Source organism: Aethina tumida, chromosome 1 (genome assembly GCF_024364675.1).
Source record: "Aethina tumida isolate Nest 87 chromosome 1, icAetTumi1.1, whole genome shotgun sequence".
NCBI lineage: Eukaryota > Metazoa > Arthropoda > Insecta > Coleoptera > Nitidulidae > Aethina > Aethina tumida.
This window is the reverse complement of record NC_065435.1, coordinates 63,016,867-63,028,876: the sequence shown is the minus strand read 5'-3', so window position 1 is coordinate 63,028,876 and position 12,010 is coordinate 63,016,867.

Genomic DNA, 12,010 nt, shown 5'->3' with positions numbered 1-12,010 from the left:
TATTTAGGGAGTAGATGCATTCGAACTCATGTGTTACATATGTGAATATGTGACTCAAAATATCTTTAATTAGTAACAAATATTGCTGAGTTAATTAAATTATCAAAAAGTGATAATACATAATATTAAACATAAGTACGTTGATAAATATAGTTAAAATAAATATATATATATATATATATATATATATATATATATTAAAAAATTATATTTTACTCAAATACTACGACAAAATAAATTTCTTATTAAATTAAAATTCACTTAAACCTTATATATATATATATATTGTATCGCAAATAATAATTTTGTAAAAGTCGGTTGTTTAGACATGCCTCTACATGTACGTCTGTACAATAATAATCAGTTAATAAAATTACGTTTTACTCAAAAAATACTTAATAATCGAACAAAAGAAAAACGTAACTACTTTTTTAATTAATTATATATATTTTGCTAACATCCCTTACAAGAAGTGTGTTACATATTTTTAAAAACAATTTTTTGATTATTGACATACAATTTATTTTGAGTCAGATAATGTTGTATTAGTATTATTACACGTTTCCATATCGTATTATTAAACATAAATAATTAATTGTAAACCGGTGGACATAATTAAAATCAATAACAACTTTCAACAAATAACAAATTTTAATAATACAAATTAATAAAAAAAAAATTTTACATAAATGCAGATTAATAATTAAATTTAACAAATTGTTTAATTGAACATAAATGTATTTATTTTATTATATTATGTATATATGTTATTATAAATTTTTAATTCGAATTTTATAAATATTTGTAAATCACATATTGATATTCCAGCTAATTTAACTGTGAAAAAGAATATTTAAATTTAACTTTAATATTTAAATAATAAATTTTAATTGGATTAATATATAGTATATATAGTTCATTGAATACATTGTGAAATGGTAAATAGTAATTTATTTTTAAATTTATGTAAATTTTCTTAACAACATTCATGTTGAAGTATCAATACGAACTTAATTTTGCCTATTTTTTAATAATATAATATTATTATTGTATTTTATTGATCAATAGTTATTATATAAAATATTTAGTTTAGAAGGTAATAAAAATAAAAGTAATAATTAGTTTTTATAAGATTTTATATTAAATGGGACTTAATATGGTCCACTATGTTCTATTAGAATATGACTGAACCGTATACTCAATAAACTCCAAATGTAGTTATTCCGTTATTCCACGTTAACCTGATAGTATACGGTTTTCCATTGCCCTACCCATTTTTTTTAAATCAACGAATTTTCGTTGTTATAAATGCGTAAAATTTAATTCAATGGTCGGTATAGTTTCATACATTGTCACCGCAACACAACACAACGTTGTACATCCATTATTATTACATCAATAGTAAAATTCCAAATTATACATGGCATAATTTTCCAATGCACAAATCGAGTCGCTATACCGGCAATAAATTACTTACTCAATTAATGCATTAACTCAGCGACTATTAATTGTGCATAAATTACGAAAACCGTTTACCAGACGACCTTTTCAAGTCCGTAGGACACGAGAACGGAAAAATGAGAGAAAAAAAAAGCGGTCTGACAGTTTTAAGGTGGCATAAGGCGTTATAAAAATATTTACCTACCGGGAATCGAGAGTCGAAATCATTCGTCAAGCTTTCTTGTCGACCACAATGGATATTATTTGTTTAATGGATTATTGGTTCGGGACTTCGACTTCCAGTATTCGTTCTTTGTATGTCAAGTGGCTGCTTTTGTTGGATTTTCGGATAAATGCGTAGGTATATATGGATTAAGGCTGGATAAATTTTTGTTCCTAAATGTTTCAATAAACTCATTTATTTGAATATCTATCTACCTAATACCTATCTTAATAATTACTTTTTTAATTATATTTTTGCTACTAGTATTTTATTAATTAAGCTCAAGTATCTAAAGTTGTATTATTTAACTATGGTAGAAAGTAATATTTTGTAAATCTGTGTATATTGAAGTTTGTTTTGTCCTTTACTGACTTTCAAACTTTTTACGAATTATTTTATTAGAATTTATTTTTATAATAGAGAGAGAGAGAATATATATAAATTATACATTAAATTAAATAAATTTACAGATATTATTGCTTAAAATTTAACCCGGTTTAATTAACGATAATGTTTTAGTCTAAACTGCATCTATTATTCATATTTCCTAATGTGAATATGTAAATAACATTAATATTTTTAATTAGTTTTTGTATAAAAAAGTATAATTTTCATTAAACCATATTTAAAAAATCAATTATAGTTTTTAGATATTAAAAAAACTAATTTAAAATTTTCATTATCTTATTTACATAATTATTTATTGCATTAAATATTATCCAGTAAATGTCAAATATCCAAATTTTAAATTATTTTAATTAAATATTTATACTTTGATTTTAATATTTTAAACAGTATTATGAAAATAACTTTTTATATGTTTTAGTTTAAGTTTATCAATGTATTTGCGAGAATTACTTTACCTTTTATCTTAAAAATGTTCATTATGTTCAAATTAACTGATGGTAATTTAGGAACAATTTAGAGTCAATACTAGACTCTAAATTTATATTAACTTCTCTATCGTTTTATCTTTTTAATAAAATTTCATAAAAAAGCATATTAAAATAATTGTAATATGTATTTATTTTATTGCAGAAGTTAGTTATTCGGAAGTGAAAAGGAATTTTCATTAAAACATTGAAAACATTATTAAAATATTGTTTTATATTATTGATTTAATAAATTTTGAAATTATATTTTTATTTTTGTTATAAAATTTTGTTAAAATTTGGTATACAATTAGGTACCTATTAAAATAAGAAATGATTAAAATTTGAAGGCAATCGGAAAACGTATTGACGTTTTTTTGTTTTTTTTTCTTCATATTTTTAAGGTGTTTCAAACAAACGTGTACTTAGTTTTAGTCACAATTTGTTTTATTTAGTAATTTATATAAAATATTTAACATGCCTAGAGTACTAAGAAGAAATAATTTTATCCAATTAAGTTAGTTTGATAGAGATACAATAATGTGCCTGGTTGAAGCAGAAATTTCAATTCGAGAAATAGCGCGGCGTTTGAACAGAAATGTGAGTATTATAATACGATGTTGGCAGTTATAGAGTGAAGAGGGCAGAAGAGGTAGAGCAAGTGGTTCCAGAAGACCCAGAGTCACATGACCGTCGTCTTAGATTATTGGCCCTAAAGGACAGGATGAGTTAAACGCGGATGATTGCTGATGAATTTTTTGCCGATGAATATAGAACAATTGTTATTCGATCTATTTACCTTCGTATAAGATCTTCTGGCCTACGGATTTATCCCCTTTTTTTTGATCTTATTTCTACCAGCAAACCAGGCGCTTACGTAATGATTGGTGTATGGAACATCATCAGTGGAATGAGGAATGGAATCAGAATGTCTTTAGTGATGCTTTTGCTTGGGCATGTATGATGGTCATCTGTTATTAAGACGGCGATGTGGAGAAAGACGTGATCGCTTTGCTATGGAGAGTCATATTCATAACACTATGGGTTTAATGGTACGGGGTGCTATAACTTATCCTATCCTCAGTCTTCATTTGTGGCAATATGACATCCCAACGATATGTGGATGACTCTACATAAGAAGAGATTTCGAACTAATTTTCAACAAGATAATGCTCGTCCACATATTGCCAGAAATACATTAAACTTAAAGTTTCCCATATGAATTTTCTGCCTTAGCCACCCAGAAATTTTTCCCCAATGGAACATGTGTGGGATATGAAGGGACGACGCTTAAAGAATTTACATCTTAGTTCATCTTAGAGTCCGTCTTAGTGAACTAAGACCTCAAATTCAGTTCGTGTGGGATAAAATACCATGATAATCCCATTAGATCGATACCACGACACTTCAATGAGTGTCTTAATCAAAGAGGAGGTCCGACCCATTATTAGTTTCTGACAATTAATGTTTTAAAGTTTAGGTTTAATTTCAACTATCATTCCGTAATAGGTTAATATTTTCAAAAAAAAAAAATTATATTTACAAAAGTTGGTTATTTCAAATTAAAAAAGTAGTTTTTAATTCATTTAAATAATTTTATAAATTTTAAGTTTTATTCAAATCTTATTTACATTATTGATTCTATTCTATAATCTTGTTTTAAAAAAAGTGTTATTAATTTTCTTATTATCCTTACATCATATTCAGAAATTTAAGTAAATGTAATGCTTATTTTATTTACAGCAGTTAGTTGTTCCTAAGCGAATAATATAAATAATCATAATAAATTAATATAAATTATTAATATTTTATAAATTTTAAATAATATTAAAATATTGTTTTATACTCATGATTAAACAATTTTGAATTTTTTTATTATCATCATACTATATTTATTTATTATCATTAATTAAAATAACTGTATTCATAAAAAATAAATTAATTATGATTTAATTAAAATCAAATATTATATAAATAACAATATATATAATATAAATAAAATATTTTTTCCATTATTTTCCAGTATAGTCTTCATGAAATTTTTAATAAATTTGTAATTTTAGTTCACATTATCATGAACAGAATAACTTAATAGTAATTTTGAAAAGCAAATAAATAAACTATATAATTATTAACAACAGTGTATCACTAATATTTTAAGATTTCATAAATTGATTACAGCAGCTATTAACACCTAAGAGAAATGTAGCTAAAATTAGTATGTAACAATGCTGCATTACAATATTGCATGTTAGCGAACCAGTTATTCTGTCACTATTTATTTATCAAGTCGAATTATTTTAAATTGATATGCATTTATCACACAGGTGTAAGCTTACAAATATTCGTTTAATAATCAAAATTATTGCGTCGCCCATAAATTTTAAAGCGAATCTAGATAAACACGAAACGATTTGTTTCGATTAAATTCGTATTTTTGTACGATTGAAAGTTGTGTACGCTGAAAATTGAATCGATATTTTCAATAAATTTCAATAAGTAATTAATAATGTAAAAACCGGTGGATCAATTTTCTTTCTCTCAAATGTTCTTATTTACGTTTACATAAGAGTATATATAATAATAAATAATAGTAAATAATTAATTACGTTGTCTATAACGACCTGCAATTTATAGCAGTAAATATGTCGGAACACTTTCTTGTTAAAATGGCAACACACATTGATGTTTATTTCCCCCCGTGTGCGTATCATACGCAAGGCTACGCTAAAAATTGTTACGTAACACAACGGGCATTTTTTTTTTTTTTTCGCATGGGTCGCGTCACGTTCTCATGTTGATGGAGAATGAATTTTTTTTTATTATTATTATTATTATTTCGTTTCGTTTCTAAACGCGGGAGGAAACGCGTAAAAAAACGGCGAAACACAACAAAGTGTTGGCGGTAAAGATCTACGCCAGTCTTGGTTTTAATTTAAATTCTTGTCAGACGTATTAAGCGGACTAGATGAGGTCATGCATATGTCCTCCTACTCATCACAGGTTTTTTTCTTTCGTTTTGTAGTTAATGAAATGTCGCTTTTTGCGAAATTGCCTCGGTGGAAATTGGAATGGAAATTTACCGAACCAAAACTAAAAACAAAAATAAAAAAATCATGAAAACGTTTAAATTCTCATTAAATATGGACTCTTCGATTTGTCTAACTGTGGAATTTATAAGTTTCTGTTTGTAATCAAACTCAAATATAAGTGGTGTTTCATGTTAAACAAAACAAATATAAATTATAATTATTTTAAAATGATTATACAATAATTGTTGGTGCAATTAACATATCTAGATTTATAGATTGTTGTAGATGCGATTGCTATTTACTAGATATAAAAAGCATAACTATAATTTATAAACCTATTTTCTATGCACGCATATTATAAATTTATATTTTACTACTTTTGTGGAAGGACGTAAAATAACGAATTTTTTAATTTTATTTTATCCTTTCCTAATAAAAATAATGTATTTACAGTTTATTTTATTTTCCACAACTTCATTTATTTAAAGTAATTTTTATAATATATAATATTTCTGAATTATTATTATTTTTCTTGAAATAAACTATAATAAATAAAAATGTATAGAATTTTATTATTGATTAAACTTTTATTAATTATTGATTTAAAGTTTAGCTATGCATTTATATTAATATCAACCAATATATTTTATTAAAGCAAATATTGTAATTTATTAGTTATTAAAATTATTTAAAAAATAAATCTACTATAAATATAAGACATTATCTAGATTAAGACTAGCTAATAATTTATAATTTTTTTAATTATTTGTTTAATGACCTAATAAAATCATTTAAAATTTGTTTTATTTTCTACCGTTTTATGTATTTATATTAACATTACTTGATTTCATTTTTCAAATAGTTATTAATAATTGAAATGTTAATTACAATTGCCTACTCACTTTTATTACGATATTTTTAATTTTAAATTTTTTATCCTCTTTTAAATTCAAGCTAAGTACAATTTATTACAGTTCCTATTTTTTATTTTGTTAAAATTTTAAAATTTATATTTTTAAATAACATTTATTAATTGATATATGATGCAAAAACTTCTTTAAATTATTATTTCATAAAGATTAAAATAATTAAAATATTTATTTTATTGATTTCGAACTTAATGTGATTTTCGTTAAAAATGATTTTAAAAATATGTATCATAATAAAATATTGTTTTATTATTGATAAATAATTTTTTTAGTTTTGTTATAAAAACTTTTTTATAATTATGTTTAGAAAATTTACAATTATTACACATAATATATAACTGATTTCAATTTCATTATTATCTAGTACACAGATTACTACAAAAATATCACAAAATTTTATTAAACCAAGAAAATATGCAGTGATACAATTTAAGTGTCAACTACAATTGTCATATTTTTTATTACTATCTAATTTAGAAATTTTCAGTAAATTTACTTATTTTCAATCGACAAAATTCATTAAAATTTGTGGTAATATATTTTATCTAAAATTACATTACTTACATTTATTACTCAAATTGTCATTGTCATTTTTAATTAATTTTTTTTGTAAGATTAGAAAATTCAAACTAATTACAACTTATTTAATTACCTAAAGACAATTTTTTATATTCGGTTAGTCTTTTTTCCAATTATTTATCTTGATAAACAAAATTTATTTTATTTTTTTTTATATTTATTGTCAGTTCTGTGATCTAAATATTTCTTTAAATGTAAATTATTTTGTAGTATGTTCTTTAATATTCAAAATGTTTTTTTTAAATCTAAAGTGAATTAATAATTTAATTTTTTTACAAAATAGTAAATTACTTACATTTGTAATTTATTTAGTCATTTTGAAAACTGTTTCAGAGAAGTTTTCTCTGAAAAACAAATTTACCAAATTTTAAATGATTTTATTAATATTTCGTGAACCATGTTAGCAAAATTTTAGCCATGTGCTATACAATTTAATAGTGCCTAATATATATTATATCATTATATTTTCTTTTTCAACATTAATTTATATGGGTCAAATTTTTAAGGTGTTAAAAATCCATATAAACTAGAAGAAATGTGAGAAATGCATTTTATTAATTTAATGTTTTAATTATCTACTCCTCTTTTTCTAATCTTGGCCTTTTCAAATTTATACCAAAATTCCGCATAATTCCGGACATAAATCATCATAAAAACCGAAACTCGAAAAGGAACAAGACACGTTCACAATTTTAATTCCACCAAACCCGATGATACGTGGAATGTACACTCAACAAATTTGGGTCGGATGCTCCCGCTGACGATTTCAGAGAGATACATGGATGGTTGTTGACCCATGTTTTTGTGCGGTTACTGCTCAAATTGCACTTAGTCCGTTTTTCTTTTTACGGCACCGGTGCAACGATGCTGGTGGTTGCTGCTAGAAACACTACCCGGTTTGATTTAATGGATTCCGGATCTGTTATTTTCCACAGAATTTATTGACCGCCGCTGCGGTTAATTTTTTTTTTTTTTTTTTTTGTTTCTTGTTTTTTATTGTTTAGGGCTTTTCTGATGAGTTTTATATTTACCACCACACGGAGACTGTATATTGAAAATACAAAGTATTAAATTGATTGATTTTGGCTGTTACGTACGAGAAAAGCTGTGCGGAGCTCATAGTTTCTTAAAAGTTAATTGCCTCAATTCGCATTTCAATATCACATACTGTTTCTGAAATATCTACGAAAAGTGACAAGATACATTTAAAAAATGCGTAATAACTTTTTTATTTAATATTTTTTGACATCAGTATGACTTAATATAAAATGTATAACTCAAAGTTTTATCTCTTTTTTGAAAATTTATGGAGATCATAATTGAAGTTATCTAAAAAATGTTGGAAAAATTAAGCTTTTCAAAAACATATAATTCGTTGAATTATCTAAGCTAAATTAACAATATTTTTGATAAATTTCGAAATATTAAATATATCGACAAAATGTCATAATATTTGCCTGAGTGTGTGTGATGAATATAAAATTTAGTTTATAAAAATAACAAAATAATTTATCAGTTACTCCCTGGTTATTTCATAAACAAAAATATTCATTATCACAAAATTTCGGTTATTATATTTCTAATATATAATCAAAAATATATTGAAATGTTTATAATATGTTTTTAAAAAATGAAACATATTCTTTATTATGAAATATTTATTTAAAATATATAATACAATAATAGTAATATATTGAATTATATTATTCATTGATAATATTTATAAAAATTATGATATATACAGAGTGCTTCATGTTTACTGATTTTGATATTCGATTAATTAATTAAAACCATCGTTGATGCTAGTAACAATTTATAAATAATTTGCAAATAACTTTATATAATATTATATTTATTAATATATAAAGATCTATTAATTGGTTGCAACAAGATATTTTTTAAAAACCCCTCATATGTTTTGCTTAGGAATTCATATAACATTAATATAATATTAGCATAAAACTTCAATCAATACAAAACTTTTATTTATCCAAAATTAATTAAAAATAAAAATAATAAAAAATAAAACAAAAAATTAATTTGAAATTTTACATTGTATACACTCAATCAATTAATTAACATAATCGTTATAATTATTATTGCTAATAAAAACTCGAAAAATAAATGATAATTTACATAATTTAACTTATATAATGGGACTCAAAATCAACTAAGGTTATTACGAAAAGTTTTGAAATGATTGAAATTTTAAAACTTTTCTTTATTCCAAATTATAATAAATTTATAATTAATAAAAACATATTTAAACTTACATTATTACAAGTTGATAAAAAATTCATTTATTATTTATCCAAAATATATTGTTTTTGAGGACCAATATCAATTTGAAATTTTAATTTGTTTACACTAAATCACTTAATCATAATCAGAATTACATGATTTAACTGAGGCCCAAAATCAGATAACGTTATTAAGTTACATTATAGCTCAAATAATTTGCAAATAATTTCTAATACAATATATAAGAGCTGTTGAGTTTCAACAAAATATATTTTTTTAAATACCCCATATATTTTGTTTGCTAATATAACATTAATATAAAATAATATAATAATAAGTATAAAATTTCAGTCATTTCAAAACTTTTCTTTAATCAACATTATTATAATTACAATAAAAAATATATTTAAGCAAGTTGTTAAAAAATTCAAACATTTATTATTTATCTAAAATATATAATATACTAAATGTATTAGATTATATTTATCAAATTTATAAGATATACTGGGTCATTTTTGAGAACCAATATCGCTAATAGCATTTATAATTCGATTTACACAATTTTACTAATATTTTGAATAAAATGCCATTGTTGTTTTTGTACATAACATAATTATCTTTATAAATATATAGGATAATGATTTTTGAATTTCGTAATACACAAAGTACAACATTTAGAGTGAAAATGTTATTAAATTTTACATTTAAGTTAAAAATACTCACTTAATTTTATTTATTTATAATTCGAATTTCGAAAATTGTTTTGTATATCCTTCAAAAGAATTCTATTATAACATTTTTTATATAAAAAAATTAAAAAAAAAATAATGATTTTTTTCCTTTTAATCAAATAAACCTTGAAATAACAGCAAAAATATCTTAGAACATTAGATGGTGACCTAACACATTAGTTCTTACAATTAGTTAAATTCTCAGTACCAAGAAAACTCACACACAAGCATTAATCTGATTGTGACAACTAAAACAAATTATATACAAAAGGTATTACACTTATTCTAAAACTATCAAATGCCAGTTTTCGTCGATATTTTGGAACCGTTCAGTGGTATCGAAAGGCTTATTGCGGCGATTAACATTTCAAAAAAATGTAGCTTTAATCAGTTTTCCCGTTTATGTATTTTTAATGCCGAATTGATGTGAGATTAGGGCAGTAATAAATGTTATCAAAATGTCGCATTATATAAGAGTTTGACTGTGCGTTCTGAGATCTAACCTAGAATTAACAAATTAAAGCCGTCAATCATAGAAATATGGCAATTTAGCAGTGCGGAGGAGCCGCTGCGTCCACCGTCTCGGCCGGTGCCGTCCGACCTAAATTTCTCTCTCCGACTGTACACCCAGAAAGGCGTTGATGCCTTTAAGGATCCTGTTAAAAATGTATTATTTTTTTCTTTCTGAAACGCCGACTGGCGCCGTCAAAGAACTAATTTATTAATTAGCCTAACTACGGCCGGTATTGTTTCCTCTTGTTTTAAACACTCTTTATTTAACCAGTCGGTAATTGAGTTGAAAAACGCGCTGCCATGCCACAAAGACATTCAAATAAGCGCCACCAATTAAACTCTGACAAGATCAACATTTACACAGACTTCGTTTAATCGAGTTCATCACCAGAAACGATTTGTTCAATTTTTTTTATTTATTTATCAACCGCGTACGGACAGTTATTTAAATGCCACAATACGATGTTATCGTTCAAGAAAACTAAACGCACCATCGGAATCCCATATAAATGAAATTATTAACAGTAAAAATTAAACATATTTGATTTATGAATAAGTGAACGACATTAAAGGGCAATGAGTGTCCAGTAAATAATAATCGAGGGGCAGGTGAATCGTTAAATTGTGCATTTTATGAATCCAAAAAAACAACTTTAATATGCCGGCTAATTCGCTTTGAACTAACTGCCTTATTTCTCGATATAGGGGTGCAAAATCAACTAATGTTATTACGTTACATTATATCTCATAAAAGTCGTGTTAAATTTGTGATGGACGGTATCCTATTTATTTGCAAATAAATTTTAATATAACAAGTAAATTGAACTTTCATGTTTACTGAAGAGTTGTTAACTGGTCGCAACAAAATATTTTTTAAAAAACACCCCATATATGTGAGACTTGTTAATATAAAATTACAAATTTCAAAACATTTTTGTTATTCAAATTTAATTCATATTTTAAACTATTTATTGAACTTATAGAATGTGGTCCAAAATCAACTAACGTTATTACCCTACATTATAACTCATAAATTATTTGCGAATAAATTCTATTAAAATATGTAAATTGAACTGTTGTGTATTTAAGCTGTTAATTGGTTGCAACCAATATTTTTTTAAATACTCCCCATATGTTTTGCTTAGGAATTAATATAATGTAATATTAGTACAAAATATTAATCATTACGAGACTTTTCTTTGTTCAAAATTGTTAAATAATAATAAATAATAATATTTAAATATTTGTTACAAGTTATTAAAAAACAAACATATATTATTTATCGAAAACTAAAAAATACTGAATTATATTGTTTATTCATAATTTATAAAAATTATTATATATACTGAGTGTTTTATGTTGTATTTTTTTTTTTTGAGGACCAGTATCAATTTCAAATTTAGATTTGTATACATTCAAACAATTAATTAACATCATCATCATCATCATC